A 22,779-nucleotide genomic window follows, 5' to 3' on the forward strand; every position below is an offset into this window, starting at 1 on the left:
TAAGATATATGGACAAATTATAGTGTTAATTTTGTAAATGTGCATTAAATGTTGAAAATGTTAATAAGACGTTCAAAAATGTCAAGATATTGTAAAGTATCCAAAGATAAATGGCATGTGCCAAAGATGTATGCATATATTAATATGTTGAACAAAATGTATGAAAGTTTGTAAACTGTAAAGGACCAATGTAAACGTAAATGTAAGAACAAGAACATAAAGAAATACGAGGAAAACCCTTAATCTTTTAGGATCTTCGAAATAAAACCTTAGGAGGTGATATATCGAGTGTTGTAATCTCATGTACTATATATTTCTTTTTACTGAAATTATTGTGATTCATGGGAAATACGTATCCTTTCAGAATTAATAGATTATCTAGTATTCAATTTTTGGAAAAATTTTAATCATTTGGATTGTGCAATGTTTATGGGCATTTGATATTACTTATTTTCTCATTTTATATTCACATATTTCATTTTTATCACCATATGCCAGTGTTATATGGTAGGGTTTTCTAAGTAGTTTTAAATTTCGTTAAGATTTAGATAGGACAGTAGGAAGATATACTTATGGTAGTTATTTCATTTCATACAAATTTTTTGGAGTCACTTTATAAGAAAATAGGAAAGACTACATTTGTAAAAGGTAAGTTCTACCGACAACTTCTTTTCATGTTTTTCAATTACTGAAAAGCAGTAAGTAATTTATAACATTGTAACCCCAATTTTGTTTTCAGCCTAGAGAACCACTTTTTAATTTATGAATGGTTTGTGTTTAAGAATATGACATATTACATACTCACCGTATGTATTCTTTATAGTTCTATATTTTTTAGCTCGAAATTTATCAATAAATCAACTTTTTTAATGCAACATGCTTTTATCATGATTCAAAAAAAAAAAATTCATATGTTATAAACCGATTTATCAAATTAAAAGATTATAAACGTTTGGTAAGCAAGCAATTTTTTGTGATATGATTAGTTTAAAGGTTCTTCAAAAATCATAAACTTTATTTAAAGTCAGCCAGTCATAAGTTGAAAGGATAAACATTTATGTATTAAGGTGTATCTTTTTTTGTTTATGGTTAATATGTTCGTAATGTAGGTTAAAAAGAATCATGAAAAAAGTGAAATATCAATCAACAAAATTTGATGAGAAAAATATGTAAAAGTGAAATATCTATGACGATGTAGAAGAAACTTATTGTTTGGAATTGTGAACTTACTCTAAAGTTGATTTAATACAAAATTTACTTGGATTCATAGATGGGTTGGCTTATTTGTTTTTCAGTGTTGAACTTGATATATTATTTGAATCTAAAAAGGTATAAGAAGTATCTATAAAAGGTTAGTGCAATTTTATTAAGTTGTCTTCGAATACCATAGTAGGGGTCATGATTTTAGTGTGTCTGGTTTTGTGTTTACCAGGGTGGGTCTGGGTTGGATGTGATGTGATATGGGTATTGAACAATACGTATAAATGAAAAAGAATAGTAAATTATTCCAATCGTCCTTGTGATTTTGGCCTAATCTACTAGTTTCATCCTTATGTTTAGTTTTTTTACTCAAGTCATCCTTGTTATTTTAAAACTTGCATGCTTCATCTATGCCATACATAAAATGACACACACACACACAAACACACACACATATATATATATATATATATATATATATATATATATATATATATATATATATATACTTTACTAGAAAAACTATTTAATGAAAAAAGCATTTAGGTTCCACCATCCTACCCCACACCCACCCTAACCCTATATCTACCCTCACCCCCATCTCATCAAACTATTCACTCGTTCTGATATATATATATATATATATATATATATATATATATATATATAACTTTTACACTTCAATGGAGAAAATCCTAAATCATGGACGAACACCGTTAGAAAATAGGTGGATGACAACCATCCATAGACCATCGGCACCGATATGCACCTCTAAAAGCCACCGTTGACCCCTGACTATTGACCCACCACCTCTCTATTATGTCCCTTTTGTTGGAAATAGGTGTCCATTGTCATAACTAAATTGCTATAACTTTGGGAATGATAACAAAGTCCTTTTTGGGTTGTTATCAAGAGCTAAAATAGCTAGAATACATTTTAAGAGAGTGAGGAAAATAGTTTATTAACTTATTACATGTTAATAAATTGATTAGAAACTAGTTAAATATAATTTGGAAGTAATTATAATTAATCAGGAATTAATTGAAGGTGCTAGGACTGAATGTTAATTGTTTAATAGTTGAGCAAAATGATAATTTTGGAAGTCATCATGGGGTGGACAGTTTTGGGAGGTATTGGAGCCTTCCAGAATCAATCCAGGTAACAGATAAGGAAAATATTTGAATATGGATTAAATCTGATTATTTAATTGATTCAAATCTGCTTTGTCTGCAAGCTACCTCAACAATAAATAGGACCCTCTGGCCTTTAAGAATTTCGATTGAACCTCTCATAAGTTTGATATTTTTAGATCTCACTAGCCTCTCTCATCTCTATAAATATTCTAGGGTTTTAGAATTTTGGGTATGAACCATTAGAGACATTCCTATTTTGGGTGCTAGAACCTCTGGAAAGCAACACAAGTGTTCATGATCTTCAAGTGGATACACATATATACTATTATACTTGAGAGGGTATTCTATCTCTTTTGTTAGTTTGTTTTTCATAGTTTTGAAAGTGCGTTACCATAATAGTAAAGCATAGATCTAGGGTGCATGTACACTTAGGATTCCTTTTAAATGCTTTTGTTTCCTAAATCTAGTGTAAAGATGCATAGAACATCCAATAGTGGTATCAGAGCCATTAGGTTTTAGTTATGAGTGCTTAAAATTAAAACTGACAAAAATCGAAGAAACATGTTTAATCGTAGGACGCAGCACTTCTGTTTGGTGCGGCGCGCTCTACCCGATTTCCAGGTTTTGGGTTTTTAGCTAAAATTTCGAATTTGGGATTTATTTATAGTTTAACTTATTGTATTAATTTGTTTAAAAATGAATAATTAATCTAGGAGGATAAATATGCCTAACTGATTCGAATTTAGTAATTATCGATTTAAAATAGTTAATTGAAGATAATATGATTAAATCATAATTTTTTTAATTTTTTTAAATACACCCATATATATTTATAATAGTTTATATATATTATAACTAAATGACATGTGTCCTCATGTGTTTAATAAATGATCATAAGTCGAATCAAGACTATGCCTCATTCATGAAGTCATGCTATAAAAGAGGTATAAGGAAACGACCTATAAAATAACATTTGAATGAGTGTCCACTTCACTCACCGCTTGTGTGGTGGATTGTCGTTAGCCGAAAGGGTTTCATAGGACGATGTCTCGTTAAACGTATAACATATAAAAGAACTAAAAACAAAATTCATGTTCTTAGTTATTTTAGGAAAATGTGAATAGTTGCTAATCCTTGATTAATACACATTATTCCTTATTGTCAATATATGGAGCGTTTGTATAATACCCCGAATTTTTCAAACTTCAAAATGCTATGGTTTAAACAAAATCATTACAGGTATTAACCCTCATTTACTAAAAACAGGTCCCATAAAAACATTTAAAATTGAAAGTTGGGTTCCATTTAGCATCATACAAACCATAGCAAGCATATAAGAATTACATCCATACAATAATTAAGGAACTTAACAAGTTCCACTCCGTTCTCTATCTCATAACTTCTACTTCCATCTATTATCTTTCTTCTTGAATACAACTTGGGATACATAACATTAAAAAAAAATACGTAAGACAATAATGTCTCGTGAGCTACATGTGTTTGTGACCCAAAAACATTTATCACATTTTACATGAAAAATTCATTCATTCATAAAATAAAGCATTTTCAATCTTTTTCATATCATAAAACATTTTCAATCATTTTCATACCATAAAACATTTTCAATCATTTTCATACATGACATAACATTTCACATCGTAAGTGTCATTTCTTATCTTATCATTAATTAACTTCTTTTCCATTTCCATTTCCAAGACCAAAGTGGAAAGAACAAATCAATTCACCAAGGCATCACATCCAAGACCGAGGTGGGAAGAACAAAATCAACCCACCAAGGCATCATTTCCAAGACCAAGGTGGAAAGAACAAAATCAATCCACCAAGGCATCGTGCTTAAGACATCTACTTCGTGACAGGATAGGTAGCACCCCAGTAGATTCCTCTAGACCTCTTATGATGCATCAAGGCGTAGGTAGTTTTCTTTTCATTACTTTCCAATTATTTTTATTACTTTTCATTCCATTTCATTACTTTCCATTTCTTGTCGTTACTTTCCAAGCTTTATACATTTCATATGTTAGTATCAAAATACTCATTTCAAAAGTAAAGCATCTATATTTCAAAACATTTCAAACACATTTTCAAAACATTCGATCTTCCAAAACGTTCTTTGCTTTCAAAAACATTCTTGCCTTCAAGGCATTCTTTCAAATTATCCTTTCCAAAAACATTTCACACTTTCGTTTCAAAACATTTCATATATCAAACATTAGTTTTTCATTACCATAAACTCATTTTTCCATGTACCCCAAAGTGGGAAAATTCAAACATGTACTCACCTCAATCACAAGAAGGCTAGGTAATCCTCTTTTAGTCCTTTTCCTTAGAGAAACACTCTCAGTTACCACTGATATAACATGGATGGACATAAGTCATTAAAAAGTACCAAAAATACCCCTCATGGGTTTCATTACTATATTTTATTGTCTCATCTCATTCCTTATGTAAAGATAGGAATGTAAGTGAAAACCGTGCGTAAATCTGAGTCTGTATGCAAAAGTTACAAAAAAAAAATACATGGCATTTATCAGGTCATTACACGCCCATGGAATGATTTGTCTTGTCATTCCACGGTCATGGAATGAGGTCTACACACACAAAACTCTTGATTTTTCTGAATATTACACTCTACTTTGCATAGTTCTTAAAGAAACTTTTCCCATTCACTTTGTGCCATATTTTATAGGTTCTCACACATGATTAGAAGGTGTTTTATCATCCTAAAGTACTCCACTTAATCCATTAAGTGCTCACTGAAACTAATAAGGATATGATGATTCTCATGCTTAAAGGATGGTTTATCTAGGCTAGTTTCCAATTTCACATTCCAAAGTTCCCAAAGCTTGTTCCCAACTTATTGAACACCCAAAGTAGTGTTGTTAAGTACATGAAACCATAACCAAACTCATTGTAAATATCTAATTTGAATATGGAATCCTCAATTCCATTCATTGTTCCTAAATTGCCCTTATGGGCAATAATTCCATTTATCAATCTAGGAACCGAGAAACACCTCATGTTTTGAATTCAAATGATTTGAATATTACCCATTCATGATTATGAACTTCCTTTACTCATCAATTGTTCAACTACAAAGGAGTCCATTGGTTTCATCATATTGTCCCTAAATCCATTTCAATCCTACCTTATACATGATTCTACCATCATTGATGTGTTTGGGTATTCCAATTGGATTCATTGTCATAAAACAACATCTAGGTCATAGAATCTATTCTAATTTAACATATAAACAAGAAATCCCTAATTTGGATTTCTAGGGTTCATGAGGGTTTTCAACCAAATCGTCAAATCCACCATGGAATGATTGGATTGAGGTTGGGATCTTCAAAAACTACCCAAGAGAGGTTAAAAACCGATTCCCCAATCATTATATCCTTCAAATTTCGACATTAGGTTTTACCCACTTCACAAAAAACGATTTCTAGGCTAAATGGGGAGAAGATTTTTACCTTGTAAGCCTTGATTCCTTCTTTCCTTTGCTTGATTGCTTAATTCTTCACTAAGATCGAACCCTAGATGCAAGAAGATGAATAATCGACATTAGAGCTCTCTTGGATTGCAAAACACGACTGGAAGATAGAATGAATGCGGTTTACATCTTGTTTCCCAAAATGTTCATAATTGGTCCCTCTAGTTTGAATCTTTTGGCCAAAACCCACCAAACCTCAAATTTATGATTTAACTTAAGTTTTTGAGATAATAATTCCTCCCCATCCATTGTATAACTCTTGTAGTCCATCCCATTAATTGAGTCAACCCTTTGGTCAACTTACTTTGCCAACATGTCACTTTTGGCCCTTTAACTTTCAAAATGTTATTATTTTCCACTTTTAACTTTCTAAAAGTCATATCAGTTAATGATATGACTAAACCATAATGATTTAATTATATAATTAATCTTTAATTAATTTTCTTTATTAATTTAAAAATCTAGTCTTAAATTTTAGGATGTTACAATTATGTACCCCTTAAAAGGATTCCATCCTCAGAATCAAATCGTGAGCCATCTCATTAGATTTTCGTCCCATCACTTTCTAATTTCTTCGATGGCCATATCACTTTGGTATATTTTGTCACAATTGCAATCCGTTCTACTAATTATTAGTACATCATTAGAGGTTATTAACCCTCTTGGACACTTTTACCGTTCTGTCCCTTTTTGTACTTTTAACAACATCATGCAATAAGGTTATCTAACCTTAAGTCAACATTCATCTATTTCCTTACTTAGGTCCCAATTTCCTCATTCTCTACTAATTCCATTAGTAAATCATTACCCAAACTTAGCTTCTGAAATATCTTTTCATCTTGCCCTTTTTGACTTTCTCTGGCATCAAAGTCTCAAACTTAACATAGTACTTTCAAATTGGCCTGAACACCTGCCAAAATAAGATTTGCATGGTCTAGACACTAACATCTCATATCAAATACATGCCAAAACACACTATGGTACACATATTGTCTCATTTCTATTTCTATAATCGTAGTTAACCCGTTGTTGGGTTTTATACTTAGATTTTAATCACTCTTGATGACATCTCATTTCTATTCTTTCTTTTGTATAGGTATTGATTTCCAACTCCTAATGCTGACACCTTACTTCAAGGATATCTTTCCAGTTCATCCATACTAATGATTTTCTCCTTCTACATTCACCCATCAGATAACTCAATCATATATATCGCTCTAAATCTTATACTTTTGTACCATCTGGTACCATACTATCCAAGTTCATGTATGCTTTCCGCCTTGCCCATATCCCAATTTATTCACTTTAACTGTGGTGTCAAACCAAAATCTCATTTCATAAGCCTACACATTTCTTAGGCCTGCAAGCCTAAGCATATCATGTCAAGAAGATCTAATGTATATGGTGTTGTTTCAACTTAATCTTTCAAAATTTTGTTGGGTCTGAATTATCTCGTCACTTGTAACTTGATTTTTCCTGACTATCTACCCCTTAAAAGAAATAAAGGCATTTCTTTTAAGGTTAAATCAAAAGACGATCCTCATCATGTAGCAAGATGTTTCGTTATTTCTTCATGGGGACTCATTGCCTCACATTTACTCCTCACGGGTCTCGAATTCTACCTTTTCTTTCACCATTTATTGTATATAATGTCTATCATAATTTCATCTTTCATGTGTCCTTGAAAATTTTTGCTTGAGTACTTGACTCTTCTATTCAGTACTTTGTCAGTTTAACTTCTCATGCATCATACTTTACTTCTTTCTATTTCTTGTCTGTCCTTTATGGATACATAAAGAACTTCTATATCAATTTATTTTCACGTCCTTTAGTCACAGTCAAGTGACCCATAATATTATGAGTCAATTTTCTATCTTCTATATGGACTCATCATAAATGATCTCATTACCATAAGTTTTTCCACTCCTTGTCTAATTGTCGAATCCAGTTTAGCAAAAATACTCAAATTTAGTACTCAATTGTACTTGAGTATGCTTGGTATTTGCCATCAGGTTGCACAACTTTGAAGTTCCAAATCTTATATCCTTGGTTCGTTCATGTCACTCATATTTCCAAACACATCGTGTTGTTCTTACTCAGCCTCCAGAGTTTTGTGAGCTCTTGTAGCATTACATCATCACTCTTCCATATCCTTCTTACCATCTTCCCCTTTAAAGAAATGAGGGTATTTCTTTTTAGGTCCAAGTCTCCTTATAATTCTTACACTGTAGTATTTTGTCTCTCTGACTCATCCATGGAAATTTCAAAAATTTCCTTTGCTTGTCATCATCTTCTTGAAAATCCTTTTTAACAAGCTTCAGGTGTTTATTCTTTTCCATAACTTGTTAGTACTATAAGATCCTTGATGTTTATTTTGCATTATTTGATATTCCTTCATGTGAAATCGTCTTCCTCCTTAATTGATCAAAGAACATCTTCTAAATATTGTTTCTTCATCATCAAGTTATCACATCTTGAAGTCTAATACCTTGTGTTGCCCATATCACATTCTCCACGTAATATTAACCTCCCATCACTATTCTTAGAACTTGTAAATAGAGCTTACAAAGTTCCTCTTGTTAAATTAGTTCATCACGGTAGTCTAGTACCATAGGGTAAGGTACTCTCATGGTCTTATCATCATTACTTATTAGTTTCCATTATTTACATGATTTTAGACGGTCTTCATATTGTTTGTATTCTTTCAGGCTCAAGAAATACCTTCAGGTATCTCTCACTACTCTTCTTTACTTGTAATGAATTCACTCACTAGCCTAGTGTGTTTGGTTGGAAAATGTCTTGGTCACAAGACTAGAAGTTTAGACCAGTTGAATCTTTTTGAGAAAAGAATTTTATATTCTATTGTTTACAAACTAGACTTTGCTTAACTTTTTCTTGATCAATTGGTTGACTGTAGTACTGGGAACAATAAGTCATTAAATGTTCCTTATCCTCGTTGGCTTGGTCTGATCTTGTCTCAAAACAAAGTCTATGTTAAAAGTCACGGGATTACCATTCCAATTCCTGCCCCCATCACATTCTCCACATAATCTTAACCTTCCATCACTATTCTTAGAACTTGTAAATAGAGCTTACAAAGTTCCTCTTGTTAAATTAGTTCATCACGGTAGTCTAGTACCATAGGGTAAGGTATTCTCATTGTCTTATCATCATTACTTATTAGTTTCCATTATTTACATGATTCTAGACGGTCTTCATATTGTTTGTATTCTTTCAGGCTCAAGAAATACCTTTAGGTATCTCTCACTACTCTTCTTTACTTGTAATGAATTCACTCACTAGCCTAGTGTGTTTGGTTGGAAAATTTCTTGGTCACAAGACTGGAAGTTTAGATCGGTTGAATCCTTTTGAGAAAAGAATTTTATATTCTATTTTTTACAACAAGAAACTAGACTTTGCTCAATTTTTTCTTGATCAATTGGTTGACTGTATTACTGGGAATAAAAAGTCATTGAATGTTCCTCATCCTCGTTGGATTGGTCTGATCTTGTCTCAAAACAAAGTCTATGTTAAAAGTCATGGGATTACCATTCCAATTCGTGACCTCTCCTAAAAAATTATCAATGCTGCTCCATCTCCGGGTGATTTTTCTATTACTACAAGGATGCAAAAGCGGATTGAAAAACCCTATGTGGTTGAATCCTCTAACTCTGAAGAGGATAATGATAATGATGATAGTGATGATGATGATGATGATGATAATGATGACGCTGGTGATGAAGAAGATAATGATAATGATTCAGAAGCTGGTAATAAAGAAGAGGATGATGAGGAAGAAGATACTGATAAAGATGAAGAAGAATCAGTAGCTAACATGGGAGAAGACTTTGCTAAAGGAATGGACTCTCCCCCAAGGATGAACAAGCACATACGTTTTTCAACTACTTCTTCATCCTCTTCCAATGATAACGATGATACACAACCTTGGTCAACCCCTACTGTTGGAGATACTACTGAGGAAGTGATCCAAGATGAACCTTCTCCACAACCGTCTCATTATCCTCAAGATGATATTGTACCTCAAGCTGAGACGGTCCCCCCTATGCCAACACCCATTACTACTGATGTTCTTCATCAGGGTGATTAGGAAGCATCCAACTCCAACTTTCAAAATGATGTGTTTTCCCAACTCTCTCTGATTGTGCAGATTACTCAGTCAATGGATAGAAGGTTATCAAAATTTGAAAGGGATGTGGCCACAATGAAGCGATGCATGGCTTTAGGTGATGATGATGATATGGTTGTTGATGACACCCCGCCAAGCTCTCCAGGTGATCAACCTCCTCCACCTCCACCTTCATTAACAAATATTCCTCCACCACCTCCTCCACCCTCCTATACCCTTTAGAGTGCTTCTCCCCCTCCTACTCGTAACTCTCATTCCTAATATGATCCTGCCAAAAAAGGGGAAGAATAATCAAGAGGGTCCTCAGCCAATGCAAATGCAGCTGGTGATTGCATCTCAGCCTGAGATGATTAGAAGTATTGAAACTGAAGCTGATCCTCAAAAGCAGATTGTTAAATATGATATTCCAGATGCTGATGCTACAACTGATCATCCCATTCCAGACACTGTGGACCAATCAGAAACCGATGACTATGAAGGGTTTCTTGATCTTGGTTTCATGCAACAAGATGTTGTTCCTATTATTCCCTTAAATGTTGTCTATCCTGGTTCTTGTTTTGAGGGGGAGATTTTTCAAGAGGTTCCTCAAGGAATTGATAGTGATATTGACTCTGACAATGATCAGCTCAATCCTCGAAAGAGGAAGACTTCCTTCTCAAGAGGTAGCTTATGATGTTGAAGCTGGAAGCTCTTCTGCTGTTGGTGGTGATCCTTCGACATCTCCTCCTAATAAGAAAATCAAACTCATCTTTGATCTAAATGAACTAGCGAAAACATGGAGTTTACCCATTGAGGAAGTTAGAGAAAATCATGGTAGAATATAATGTTGCTGCTCGTCAAAAGAAAGAAGAAAGAAAAGCATAACGTTTGTCTACCAAACTTGCTCAAGCTCTTGCCTCTGCTGATGAGAATGCAAATGTTCATGGTACTGATAATCAGGTCAAGAAAATCTTCAATAATAATGTGGAGAAAGACCTGAATGACCGGATTGATAGGAAGAAGTTTGGAGATGTTCTTACTCGCAGGACAAAGCCTGATCCTATCACCAAAGTGAGATGCACCAAACCGAGGAATGAGTCACTGAAACTTCACTTGGTTAGAAAGAAACAAAATATGAATACACTGAAGTTGTTTATTCTCGTGAGCTAGTCAAATTTGGCTACAACGAGTGGATGCAAATTCAAGGAATTATCGACAAACACAAGGGTGTTCATGCTCAAGACGTGAAGTTGGAAATACATCAGCTACTCAATAAAGTCAAAAAGATGAATCTTGTGCCATCATCAGGGGTCAATCAAGGCCATCCTCCTAATGCAGAACTGGTGCTCCCAGACAATCCAAAAATACCAAGTTTCTTCTTCCTTGTAAAACTCGGTATATCAACCTTGAATTACCAGTGGGTGTTGAACCAGTCCAATACATGTTCATTCCAAAACCAGAGCATGGAATATTCTATCTAGAAAATTAGAATCATATGTGCTTTCAATGCACTGATGACCTTCCTTCCGCTCCCACTGAACATTTTTTCATCTTCGCTTGGAAGGACTAGGTCACTATGAACTGGAAAGAGGATATCGTGTGCTGATATCACTGGAGAAGAGTAGAAGACAGAATGAACTTAAGCTTGATCAATTCAGATGGGTCAAGCCTAAAATCTTGAAAGAAGCAGACAAGTTCTCCAATGGCTCTGCTGATGAGTTTGAAGAAGAAGTATTGTTTTGACATCATCGGATAGGGAGGTTGTAAGGTCACACTTTATGATCTGATGAGTCAAATACACGACACACTGATGGATCAACGTTAGTGTCTTCTACATCTACAACGCCAGCGTATCAATCTTATCAGCGTCATCTTATAGTACAATTATCCGATTGTAATCTTTTGTATATTAGGTAATGATACAGATAAGTATAGAATAGATCACAGATCTGGTATTTTTGTGATAAGATCGGTTCTTAGTATAGATTAGACACAATCCCTTGAATCATGGGATATACATGTATAGATTAGTATATATACAACATTAGGGAAAACCCTAATGTGGTGAACACGGCTTGGTGTCGTATTCGTCTTTGTGACAACTGTCTTCTTGGTGAGGATAAAACCTCTTTCTTGGTGAAAGAAACAATTTGGAGAACTCTCTGTGTCTTTTAAACTATGTTCTTTATTTTTCTTTGTTTAAATTTCTTTTTAGTCTTTATACTTCAAATTTATCCGATCGATACAAACCTTCATGGACCACTTTTCAAACAATTCATATACCAAGGGGGTAAAAGGTAAATACCTGGAAGAACAAGATGTTACATCTCTCCCCCACTTGAACTAGACTTCATTCTCGAAGCCTGCTGCTGAGAATAAATCAGGGTAGTGCTCTCGCATCTACACCTCGGGATCCCAAGTCCATTCGGAACCCTTCTGATGTTGCTAATGGACCTTGACCAAAGACACTACCTTGTTACGCTAGGCCTTCGTCTTGCTATCCAAGATTACCACTGGTCTCTCGATATAATTAAGGTGATCATCAACCTGAATATCATCCAAATGGATAACTATAGAATCATTAGCCACACACTTTCGAAGCTGAGAAACATTGAAGGTGTTGTGGATTTGATTGAGCTCATCAGGAAAATCCAGCCGGAATGCAACCTTGCCCACCCGAGTGATGATCCTGAAGGGGCCGATAAATCGGGGGCCCAACTTGCCCCGCTTCCGAAATCGGATGACACCTTTCCAAGTTGACACCTTCAAAAGCACCAAGTCCCCCACCTGAAACTCGAGGTCTGAACGTCGCCGGTCTGCATAACTCTTCTACCGACTTTACGCGACCCGCAACCTGTCGCGCACCTGTTGAATCAGCTCAGTAGTCTTGAGTATCACCTCTGTACTCTCCATGACATGATGCCCGACCTAACCCAACATAATGGTGTGACAACCCGCTATTTTCTTCTTGAAAAGTCAACCCTAGTCAATTAAAGTCAAACTTGGGTCAACTAAAATCAACTTAAATCTTATTCTATCTTAAATGGATTAGATTAATGTTTTATAAATGTGTACACCTTGTATTCAAGGTGTTATATGTTTAAGGGGTGAAAACTTGAAGTCTGAGACCATTTTTCTTTCCCTTCGGACAGCAGCCTCGCAGTCGTGATCGCAACCGAGAAACAACTAACTTCGGCCGTGAACGAGGGCCGCAAACCCTCGGACCGTGAACACTTCTCGGCCACCACCGCCTTCGGACCATAAACGAGGTTCACGGTCGTGAACCCTTCGGACCGTGAACCCTCACATATATATAGGGGTGTTGCCATTTTTCTCCTCATTTTCACATCTTCCAGCCGTGAATCACCCCATTCTCTCTCAAGTATCATCAACCATGAACCCTCCTTTATCCTCAAAAGTGTAAGAAACACTTCCCTTTGCTTGTTGTTCTTGTGAAACCCTCTTATTCCATCGTTTGTGCTCGAGACTTCACTCGTGAAACTTATCATCCTATACCATATCTTTAATCGAATCACCAACATAAGGTGAGTTCATACCCATATAATCTACCTTTTAAATGATTTTAAATGCTTTTTAGGGGGATGGGGAATACAAGTTGAACACAATCTAATTGTGTTAGTAAATACATATGATATCAATCACATAAAAGATTTCCTTATGCTTTGAATCTTTATTTTACAATAAAGGATTTCCCAATACTTCCATAATGACTTAAAGTCATGTAAACTTTTATCAAAATCACATAAACTCTTTTAGAATACCGTTAAACTTATAATTGTCAAAATCATGTTCATATATGTATAAGTATATAAATAAGACTTAAAGGGCTTAGGACTAATGAGTTGCCTTATTTCCTTTTCCTTGTTTGGATGTGGGCTTAAGGTGGGGTTATTTGTCCGAAGGCCGTTTCCTTCTTAATTATATACATTATACATATGGGAATATAAAAGGTTACTTCAGTCGGTATTATTACCTTTGTATCATGCTAAGCAAAGGGGTACTTTTAGGAGAGATCATGTCAATCAGATAGAACGTATAAATTATAATAGGTATAATTTATGAGACAAATGAGAAATCTATTTTCTAGATAAGTATATGAGGTCTAAACTACTTTGTCAAGAAAAGGGTTTAATTCGATCTTTACTCAAACTAAAATGTGATGGTACGTATTCAGGACATAGCAATACTTGCTATGTTACATTCTTGTAACCAGAGTCTCCTGGAGGTAGAGTGGGCATTGTATGTATAAATCTATACGGGACTGACAATCCCACATCCCGACTGTTAGCTAAAGTCCGGCAGACCAGCCATGGGGTGACAAATGTCACATATTCAGTTTCGACGCCAGAAGGTCGTCGTGTTCATTCTAGTCCAGCATGGTTACAACTTTATCACATTTTAACCCTAATTAACCAGGTTAATATTAGGGTAGTCATTCACCAATAGTTTATTCTTTTTAAGAAATACTACTGTAGTAATCACTTTCCACAATCAAATTGGAACGATTTTATGGGATTAAAACTACTTTACGGAACGGTTTTATGGGATTAAAACCACTTTTCACCATCAAAACGGAAAACATTCTTCTTATAATTTTATGGATAGTTAAAATTATGTTAAACTTTATTATAAGTACAATAATACTTAAACAGAACGATTTTATGGGATTAAAATTAGTTATCAGTTGTAAAGCAGAAAATATAGGATTTTCTGGAACGTAATCAGTCACTTTCTCAAAACTAGTATAACATAAAGGACCTTTAATGGTTAATTCTATAATTCCTTAGTTTATACATCAGAGTTATATATAAGTAATATCCCATAGGCAGTGGAATGTGTGACTTCCGCCTTATTTCCTGTTCCTTGTTTGATTGTGGGCTTAGGGCAGATTCACACATTTAACTGTCCATTCGATATTAGGTTATATATAACTAGTATAAACTAAGTAATTGTAGAGGGAACTATTGTGGTTATCATTTATGACATCAGAAAATATAGGATTTTCTGGAGGAACCAGCGAACTTTTCCAAGAACTTAGAGTATACTTTATATAACTAAAATACTTATGAACTCACCAGCTTAAATGCTGATCCTCTCTTTCAAAATAACTTGTATTCTTAGGAATCCAGTAGACAGGTACACTCCCGAGGCTTTAGAGAAGACATCCTAGTACCGTGGTGTGTCTTTTGTCTTTTACCATATCTACTTTGATGTTTGAATATGTAATGTTTAAACACTTATGTAAAACTTATACTTATTAATGCAATGGTTGTTTGTAGTTCAATTACTATAATGCATGTGTTGTGATACTTGACATGACGTCCTCCGCCCCCGAACGTTTCCACCGTTCTGGTTTGGGGTGTGACAAATGGGGTCCTGCACCTTCTCCCATACAACATCTCAAAAGGTGATAAGTCAATACTAGCATTATAACTGTTATTGTAAGAAAAATCGGCCAGTGGTAGGTTAGTATCCCACTCCCTCCAAAATCTAACACGCATGCCCAGAGCATATCTTTGAGTTTCCGAATCATATGCATGCTCTGCCCATCAGTTTGGGGCTGGTATGTTGTGCTGCAGTGTAAATAAGTATCCAACTCCTCATAAAATTTCCTCAAAAACCTGGAGGTGAATCGAACATCTCGGTCTAAAACCACTTAAAACTGGCACCCCATGCTGAAACACCACCTCTCGAATGTAAATGTCGGCCAACTTCTCCACCGATATGCTCTCAGTAATAGGTATGAAGTGCGCGCTCTTGGTCAATCAATACATAATAACCTAGATAGAATCAACTCCACGTGTCGTCCTTGGTAGCTTCATGATAAAATCCATGGTGATCTCCTCCCACTTCCACATGGGAGTAGGTAATGGTTGCATCTTGTCGTGGGGTCTCTGGTGTTCGGCCTTGACTTTCCTGCAAGTCAGACATCACTCAACAAACCATGTTATCTCCCTCTTCATACAGGGCCGCCAATAACTTAGCTTCAGATCCCGATACATCTTCGTGGCCCCCGGATGAATCGAAAACTTTGACTTATGAGCCTCTTCCAGAACTGTCTATCTCACCCCACTAGTAGGTGGAACCGAAGCTCTACCACACTGAGTCAACAATCCCTGACTATCTCTGAAAAACAAAGGAATCTGACCCTTGATTTGCTCCGCCTTCCAGTTCTCCTTTTTTAAACCCTCCACATGAGCTTTCTTGATTAATTCCAATAAAGGAGAAATAAAAACCATCCTCAGGCATACATCTCTAATAGGGGTGCTCACTGCCTTGCGACTCAAGGCATCGGCCACCACATTGGCCTTCCCAGGGTGGTACAAGATCTCATAATCATAGTCCTTTACCACATCCAACCATCTCCGTTGCCGTATATTCAGATTCGGCTGATCCATCAGATACCTCAAACTCTTATGGTCAGTGTAGATAGTACAACTAACAACATACCGATTGTGTCTCCAAACTCTTAAGGGAAAAAACCACAGCCCCCAACTCCAGATCATGCCTAGGGTAGTTCGCATCATGAGGCTTCAGCTGCCTCGAAGCGTAAGCAATCACATGACCCCTCTGCATAAGAACAACTCCGAAACCCAATATAGAAGCATCACAATAAACTAAAAAATCATCCAAACCCTCGGGAAGCGCGAGGATAGGGGCCTCGCACAATCTATGCCTCAAAGTCTCAAATGTCAACTGCTAATCAGGCCCCCACCGAAAAGTCACATTTTTCTTCGTCAAGCGGGTCAAATGCACTGCAATCTTGGAGAAATCCTGGATAAATCTCCGATAATACCCCACGAGGCCTAGGAAGCTCATAATTCAGATGGGGTCCTCAGAACCTCCCATCGCATCACGACCTTAATCTTGGCCGGGTCGACCAACATACCCCTTTGGTTGATGGTGTGCCCCAAGAACTACACCTTGCGCAACCAGAACTCACATTTGGAGAATTTGGCATAAAGCCTCTCCCTCCTCAGGGTCTCCAACACCTCTTACAAGTGCTCCTCGTGCTGCTCCTTGGTCTTGGAGTAGACAAGAATATCATCTATGAATACTATCACTGACCGATCCAGCATCGGCCTGCAAACATGGTTCATGAGATCCACGAACGCTGCCGCTACATTGGTCAGCCTGAATGGCATCACCATGAAATCGTAATGACTGTAACAAGTCCTAAAGGTTGTCTTCTGCACATCATCATCACTAACCCTCATCTGATTGTAACATGATCGCAAATCAATCTTGGCGAACCAAGATGCACCCTGAAGCTGGTCAAATAAGTCATCAATCCTCGGGAGTGGGTAATGGTTTTTCACCGTTAGCTTATACAACTCTCGGTAGTCAATGCACATCCTGTGTGAAGCATCCTTCTTCTTCACGAATGGGATCGGTGCTCCCCATGGTGAGCTGCTCGGACGAATAAATCCCTTGTCTAGTAGCTCCTGAAACTGCTTATAGAACTCCTACATCTTTGGTGGTGCCAAACGATACACTGCCTTGGTTATGGGAGCCGCTCCAGGTATCAAATCAATCTGGAACTCGACTTGCCTCTTGAGAGGTACTCCGGGCAACTCTTCAGGAAACACATTGGGGAAATCCCGTACAATGGGTACCGCACTCAACGTCGTCTCCCCTTCAACTCGAGTTTCCACCACATAAGCCAAAAGTCCCAAACAACCCTACTGAAGATATCTCTTGGCCCTCGCAGCTGAACAAAGAGTCGGCCCATGCAAAGCTCCTTCGCCAGGAATAACCAGTTCTCCCCCAATCGTAGAGTAATCGACACAAAATCAATAGAGTATCTCTAACTAAACAGATTCATGACACACTCATGATGAACCCTCACAACACTCACAATATGGTCATCCGCAATCTCAACCTCCAATGAGAAATCTGAAGGGTTTTGAGCATTCTAACACTCCTATGGTGTACATGCAACCCTAGAAACCTTGGATCTATGTTTTCTCTAATATACATGCAAATTTGATTTTTCCAAGGTTCATATCCTAACTAGCATGTTATGGGGTACTTGTAACATAAAATCTAGTAGAATGACATACCTTTTTCTTGTGGTTGATTGCTTGTAGTTTTGAGAGCCTAGCACCAATAATGTGGATGCCTCAAGTGGAATCACAAATCACCCCACAACTTGGAAAACTTGAGAGAATAGTAATGCACACTAGAAATCGGCCCACCTTCTCTATCACATACACTAGTGCCAATTCATGTGCCAAAGACCTCTTTATGTAGTATGGTAGATTAGGGTTACATCCATGTAAACCCTAATACCCATGACCTTTCATTTCCATAGGATCCATAGGTTAAAAGCTCCATGGACTTCCATGCAAGCTTAGCCCATCCCAAATGAACATTGGCCCATTCTATATATAAAAGAGTCCATATCTAATTAGTTTCCTTTTGATCACTAAATTAATTCTAAATTAATTCTTGATCAATACTAATTAAATTATATGATTTCATATTAATATATTATAACTTATAATATATTAATAAATCATAAATATACTATTCTCAAAAGACTATCCATACAAATTGTTTCGGTGAAGTGCAAACCAAATGGACCATGTCGGGTCAGGTCAAGTACATACCAAATATAGTTATGGACTTAGACACCTTATCCAACAGTCTCCCACTTGGATAAGTCTGATAACTATAGTTGCAAGTATGACTTCATGAATCGACCCACAATCGTAGCTCCTAAAACTTTGTCGAACTATGAAGTGCCATTTTAGATAAGTGATCACATAATCCTCTGTTCAAGATATCAGCCGGACAAATACATGGAACAACGTCATACTTATTGTCCAACAGTTTATTTCCTGATTTCCGATTTGTTTGACATAGAACTAAATCGAATACATCAATTAGGTTCTGACCGGGCCCGACACATAAGTCAAAACAAAATCATGGAGGGGCCCAATATATCGCTTTTAATCCTCCAAGGACTAAAAGGAACAGATAAACTTCGACTCATATGCTTGTACTAACTACTTGTTGAATCATACACAAGAGCACGTTTTATAACATCTAGTTACTGATGCGTTTTCGTACAATCAATGTACAACCAACTCATAGTCAACAACTCATATCTCTAGGTTTGAAGACTTATATGATATTACCATCTCACGATCACTCGAGATAAATTCTATGAAGTGGTACAAGTGAGCGTGGGTTTAATCCAATACTCAGAACTTATGAGTACTCATGAATGTTGCAGCAACATTTGCTATGTCTAAACACCTTAGACATCTACAAGCCCAATTCACGACAGTCTTGATTCATACCTACTTCCAAAGTATGATTGACTGTGGAGAGTTTGAATAAAGTAATTATTCTGGAAGTCAAAACATGCAAAATTGAAACAATAGTAAACGATTGACACAAGATAGTAACACTTTACTCATAAACAAATAACAAATTTTATTTAATCACCAAATATCAATTACATTTTACAAGTTTCAGAAATATATATCTAATTATTAAAACTAATATCGTCCTTCAGCCTGATGCTCCTTGCATGCTGCAAATGCTTAACCGTAGTCAGTCCCTTCGTGAGGGGATCTGCTGGGTTATCTTCTGACGATACCCTCTTTGCCACGAGGAGTCCTTCTTCTATCTTGTATCTTATGTAGTGATATTTTCTGTCAATGTTTCTGGATCTGCCATGATCTCTTGGTTCCTTGGCTAAGGCCACCACACTATTGCTGTCACAGAAAATCTCCATAGGCTCCTTTATAGCTGGTACAACTCCAAGGTCTCCAATGAAGTTCTTCAGCCATATCGCCTCCTTCGCCGCTTCACTTGTTGCTATGTACTCTGATTCACAAGTTGAATCAGCTACTGTCTCCTGCTTGGAACTTTTCCAAGCAGGAGAGCGGAAATTATCCCTATGAGAGCGGAAATTGCTCCTCCATTTAGAGTAAAGACCCACCCCGAATGAGAGCGGAAATTATCCCTATCAGTCAGGAAACTGGCGTCACTATATCCTATCACTCTCAAGTCATCACTCCCACCGAAGTTAAGGACCTAGTCCTTAGTCCTTCGCAGGTACTTGAGAATATTTTTTACCGCAGTCCAGTGGGCTTTGCCAGGGTTCCCCTGATATCTGATGACCATGCTCAAAGCAAAGGTCACATCAGGGTGAGTACAAGTCATAGCATACATGATCGAGCCAACAACGGAAGCATATGGTAATCGACTCATCTTAGCTATCCCAGCCTATGTACTCGGACTTTGAGTCTTACTCAGTCTGGCATTGTGCTGGATCGGTAAGTCACCTTTCTTGGAATTCTGCATGTTGAACCTCTTCAACACCTTGTCCAAGTAAGTGCTTTGACTAAGTCCAATTAATCTTTTACTCCTCTCTCTCAATATCCTTATCCCTAGGATATAGGCAGCTTCTCCAATGTCCTTCAAAACGAAACACTTCCCAAGCCAGGACTTAACCTCCTGCAAGGTTGGGATGTCATTTCCTATGAGTAGTATGTCATCCACATACAGTACCAAAAAGCTAACTATACTCCCACTAGCTCTGACATATACACAGGACTCATCCCCACTTCTCGAAAAACCAAACTCTTTGACTTTCTCATCAAAACAAAGATTCCAGCTGCGAGATGCCTGTTTCAATCTATAAATGGATTTCTCAAGCTTACACACTCTATCAGGATGCTTTGCACTGACAAAACCCTCTGGCTGACTCATGTAAACATCTTCAGCCAACTTTCCATTAAGGAAAGCGGTTTTGACATCCATTTTCCCTATTTCATAATCATGAAATGCAGCAATGGCTAGCATAACTCTAATAGACTTAATCTTCGCTACTGGCGAGAAGGTTTCATCATAGTCAACTCCTGGAGTTTGAGTGAAACCCTTCACGACCAGTCGCGCCTTGTAAGTGTGTACCTTCCCATCCATGTCGGTCTTCTTCTTGAAGATCCATTTGCACCCGACTGTCTTACAACCCGGTACATTGTCAACCAAGTTCCAAACTTGATTGTCATACATGGATTTGATCTCGCTGTCCATAGCCTCTTTCCATTTAGCAGACTCGGGGCCTACCATGGCTTCCCTATAGTTGTTAGGTTCATCCAGATTTACCAGTGTACTATCACTGATAAATGTATCACCTTCCGTAGTAATATGGAAACCATAATAATGCTAAGGTGGATTCCTTACTCTAGTGGAACGTATCAGAGGTATGGGCTCGTCAGTTGATTCAACAGGAGTTTCCTCCTCAGGTTGATTGCTAGGGTTGGAGGTTCCTTCACCGCTTGACTCTTGAAGCTCTGTCAATTTGCCTCCCACTGTTTCCTTGGCTTATGAATTCTCTCTCATGAAAGACTCCTCTCTTTACCACAAAGACCACATTCTCACTGGGTCTGTAGAAGAGGTAACCAAAGGATTTCTGTGGGTAGCCGATGAAAATACATCGCTCACTATGAGGTTCGAGCTTGTCGTTAGTCTCGCGCCTCACGAAAGCCTTGCAACCCCAAATCTTGATGTGGTCTAAAGTGGGAACTTTCCCAGTCCACATCTTGTGAGGTGTTTTGGCAACCTTCTTGGTAGGGACTAGATTAAGGATATGGGTGGCAGTCTCTAAGGCATACCCCCAAAATGAGATTGGTAACGAAGCTCGTCTCATCATGGAACGAACCATGTCCAACAAGGTTCTATTGCGCCTCTCAGCCACACCATTCAGCTGTGGTGTCCTGGGAGGTGTCAATTGTGAAACAATTCCACATTCCTTAAGATAGTCAAGGAACTCGATACTAAGATACTCACCACTTCGATCGGATCGAAGCATCTTAATGTTCCTGCCCAACTGATTCTCCATTTCTTGTTTAAACTCTTTGAACTTCTCAAAGGCTTCTGACTTATGCTTGATTAAGTAGACATAGCCATATCTACTATAATCATCAGTAAAAGTCACATAGAAGCGGTTAGCATCCCTTGTGGTGGTTCTGAAGGGTCCACACACATTAGTACGTATGAGGTCCAACAAACCATCACCCCTAGCACAAGTACCAGTTAAGGGCGACTTAGTCATTTTTCCAAATAAACAAGATTCGCAACTATCATCTGATTTTAAGTCAAATGACTCCAAGACTCCAACCTTCTGGAGTTGGCCTATACGCTTTTTGTTGACATGTCCAAGACGACAATGCCACAACGATGCCTTATCCAAACTAGTGGAAGAATCAATATGCAACACATTATTTCCTAAGTTATCTACAACATTCACAACTTCATATACACCATTGCAAGGTAATGCTTTAAAATAAAACACATCATTATAAAAAGCATTAATAGCACCACATTCATTATCAAATGAAAAACTATAACCTTGTTTGTACAAGCCATGAAAAGAAATAATATTTCTTGCCATTTCAGACGAGTAACATCATTTATTCAAATCTAATGTTAACTCCCTACTTAGCAATAAAGAGTAAACTTCAATCTTGGTGACAGGTGATGCTTTTCTATTCCCCATGATTAAGTTTATCTTCCCGTGCTCCACTTCCTCACTTCTTCTTAGCCCCTGCAAATAAGAACAAATGTAAATTCCACACCCTGTATCAAGGACCCAAGAATTAATATGTGGTGAGTTATTAGACAATATAGTGTAAATACCTGCAAAGGAGAGCTTAATCTTCCCATCCTTTATATCCTGCAAGTACTTGGGGCAACTTCGCTTCCAATGCCCCTTTTCCTGACAATAGAAGCATTGTTCTTCTTTTGGGGTGGAAGAGGGAGTAGCAGAA

The sequence above is a fragment of the Lactuca virosa genome, chromosome 8 (assembly GCF_052849685.1).
Source record: "Lactuca virosa cultivar CGN04683 chromosome 8, Lactuca_virosa_CGN04683_v6, whole genome shotgun sequence".
NCBI lineage: Eukaryota > Viridiplantae > Streptophyta > Magnoliopsida > Asterales > Asteraceae > Lactuca > Lactuca virosa.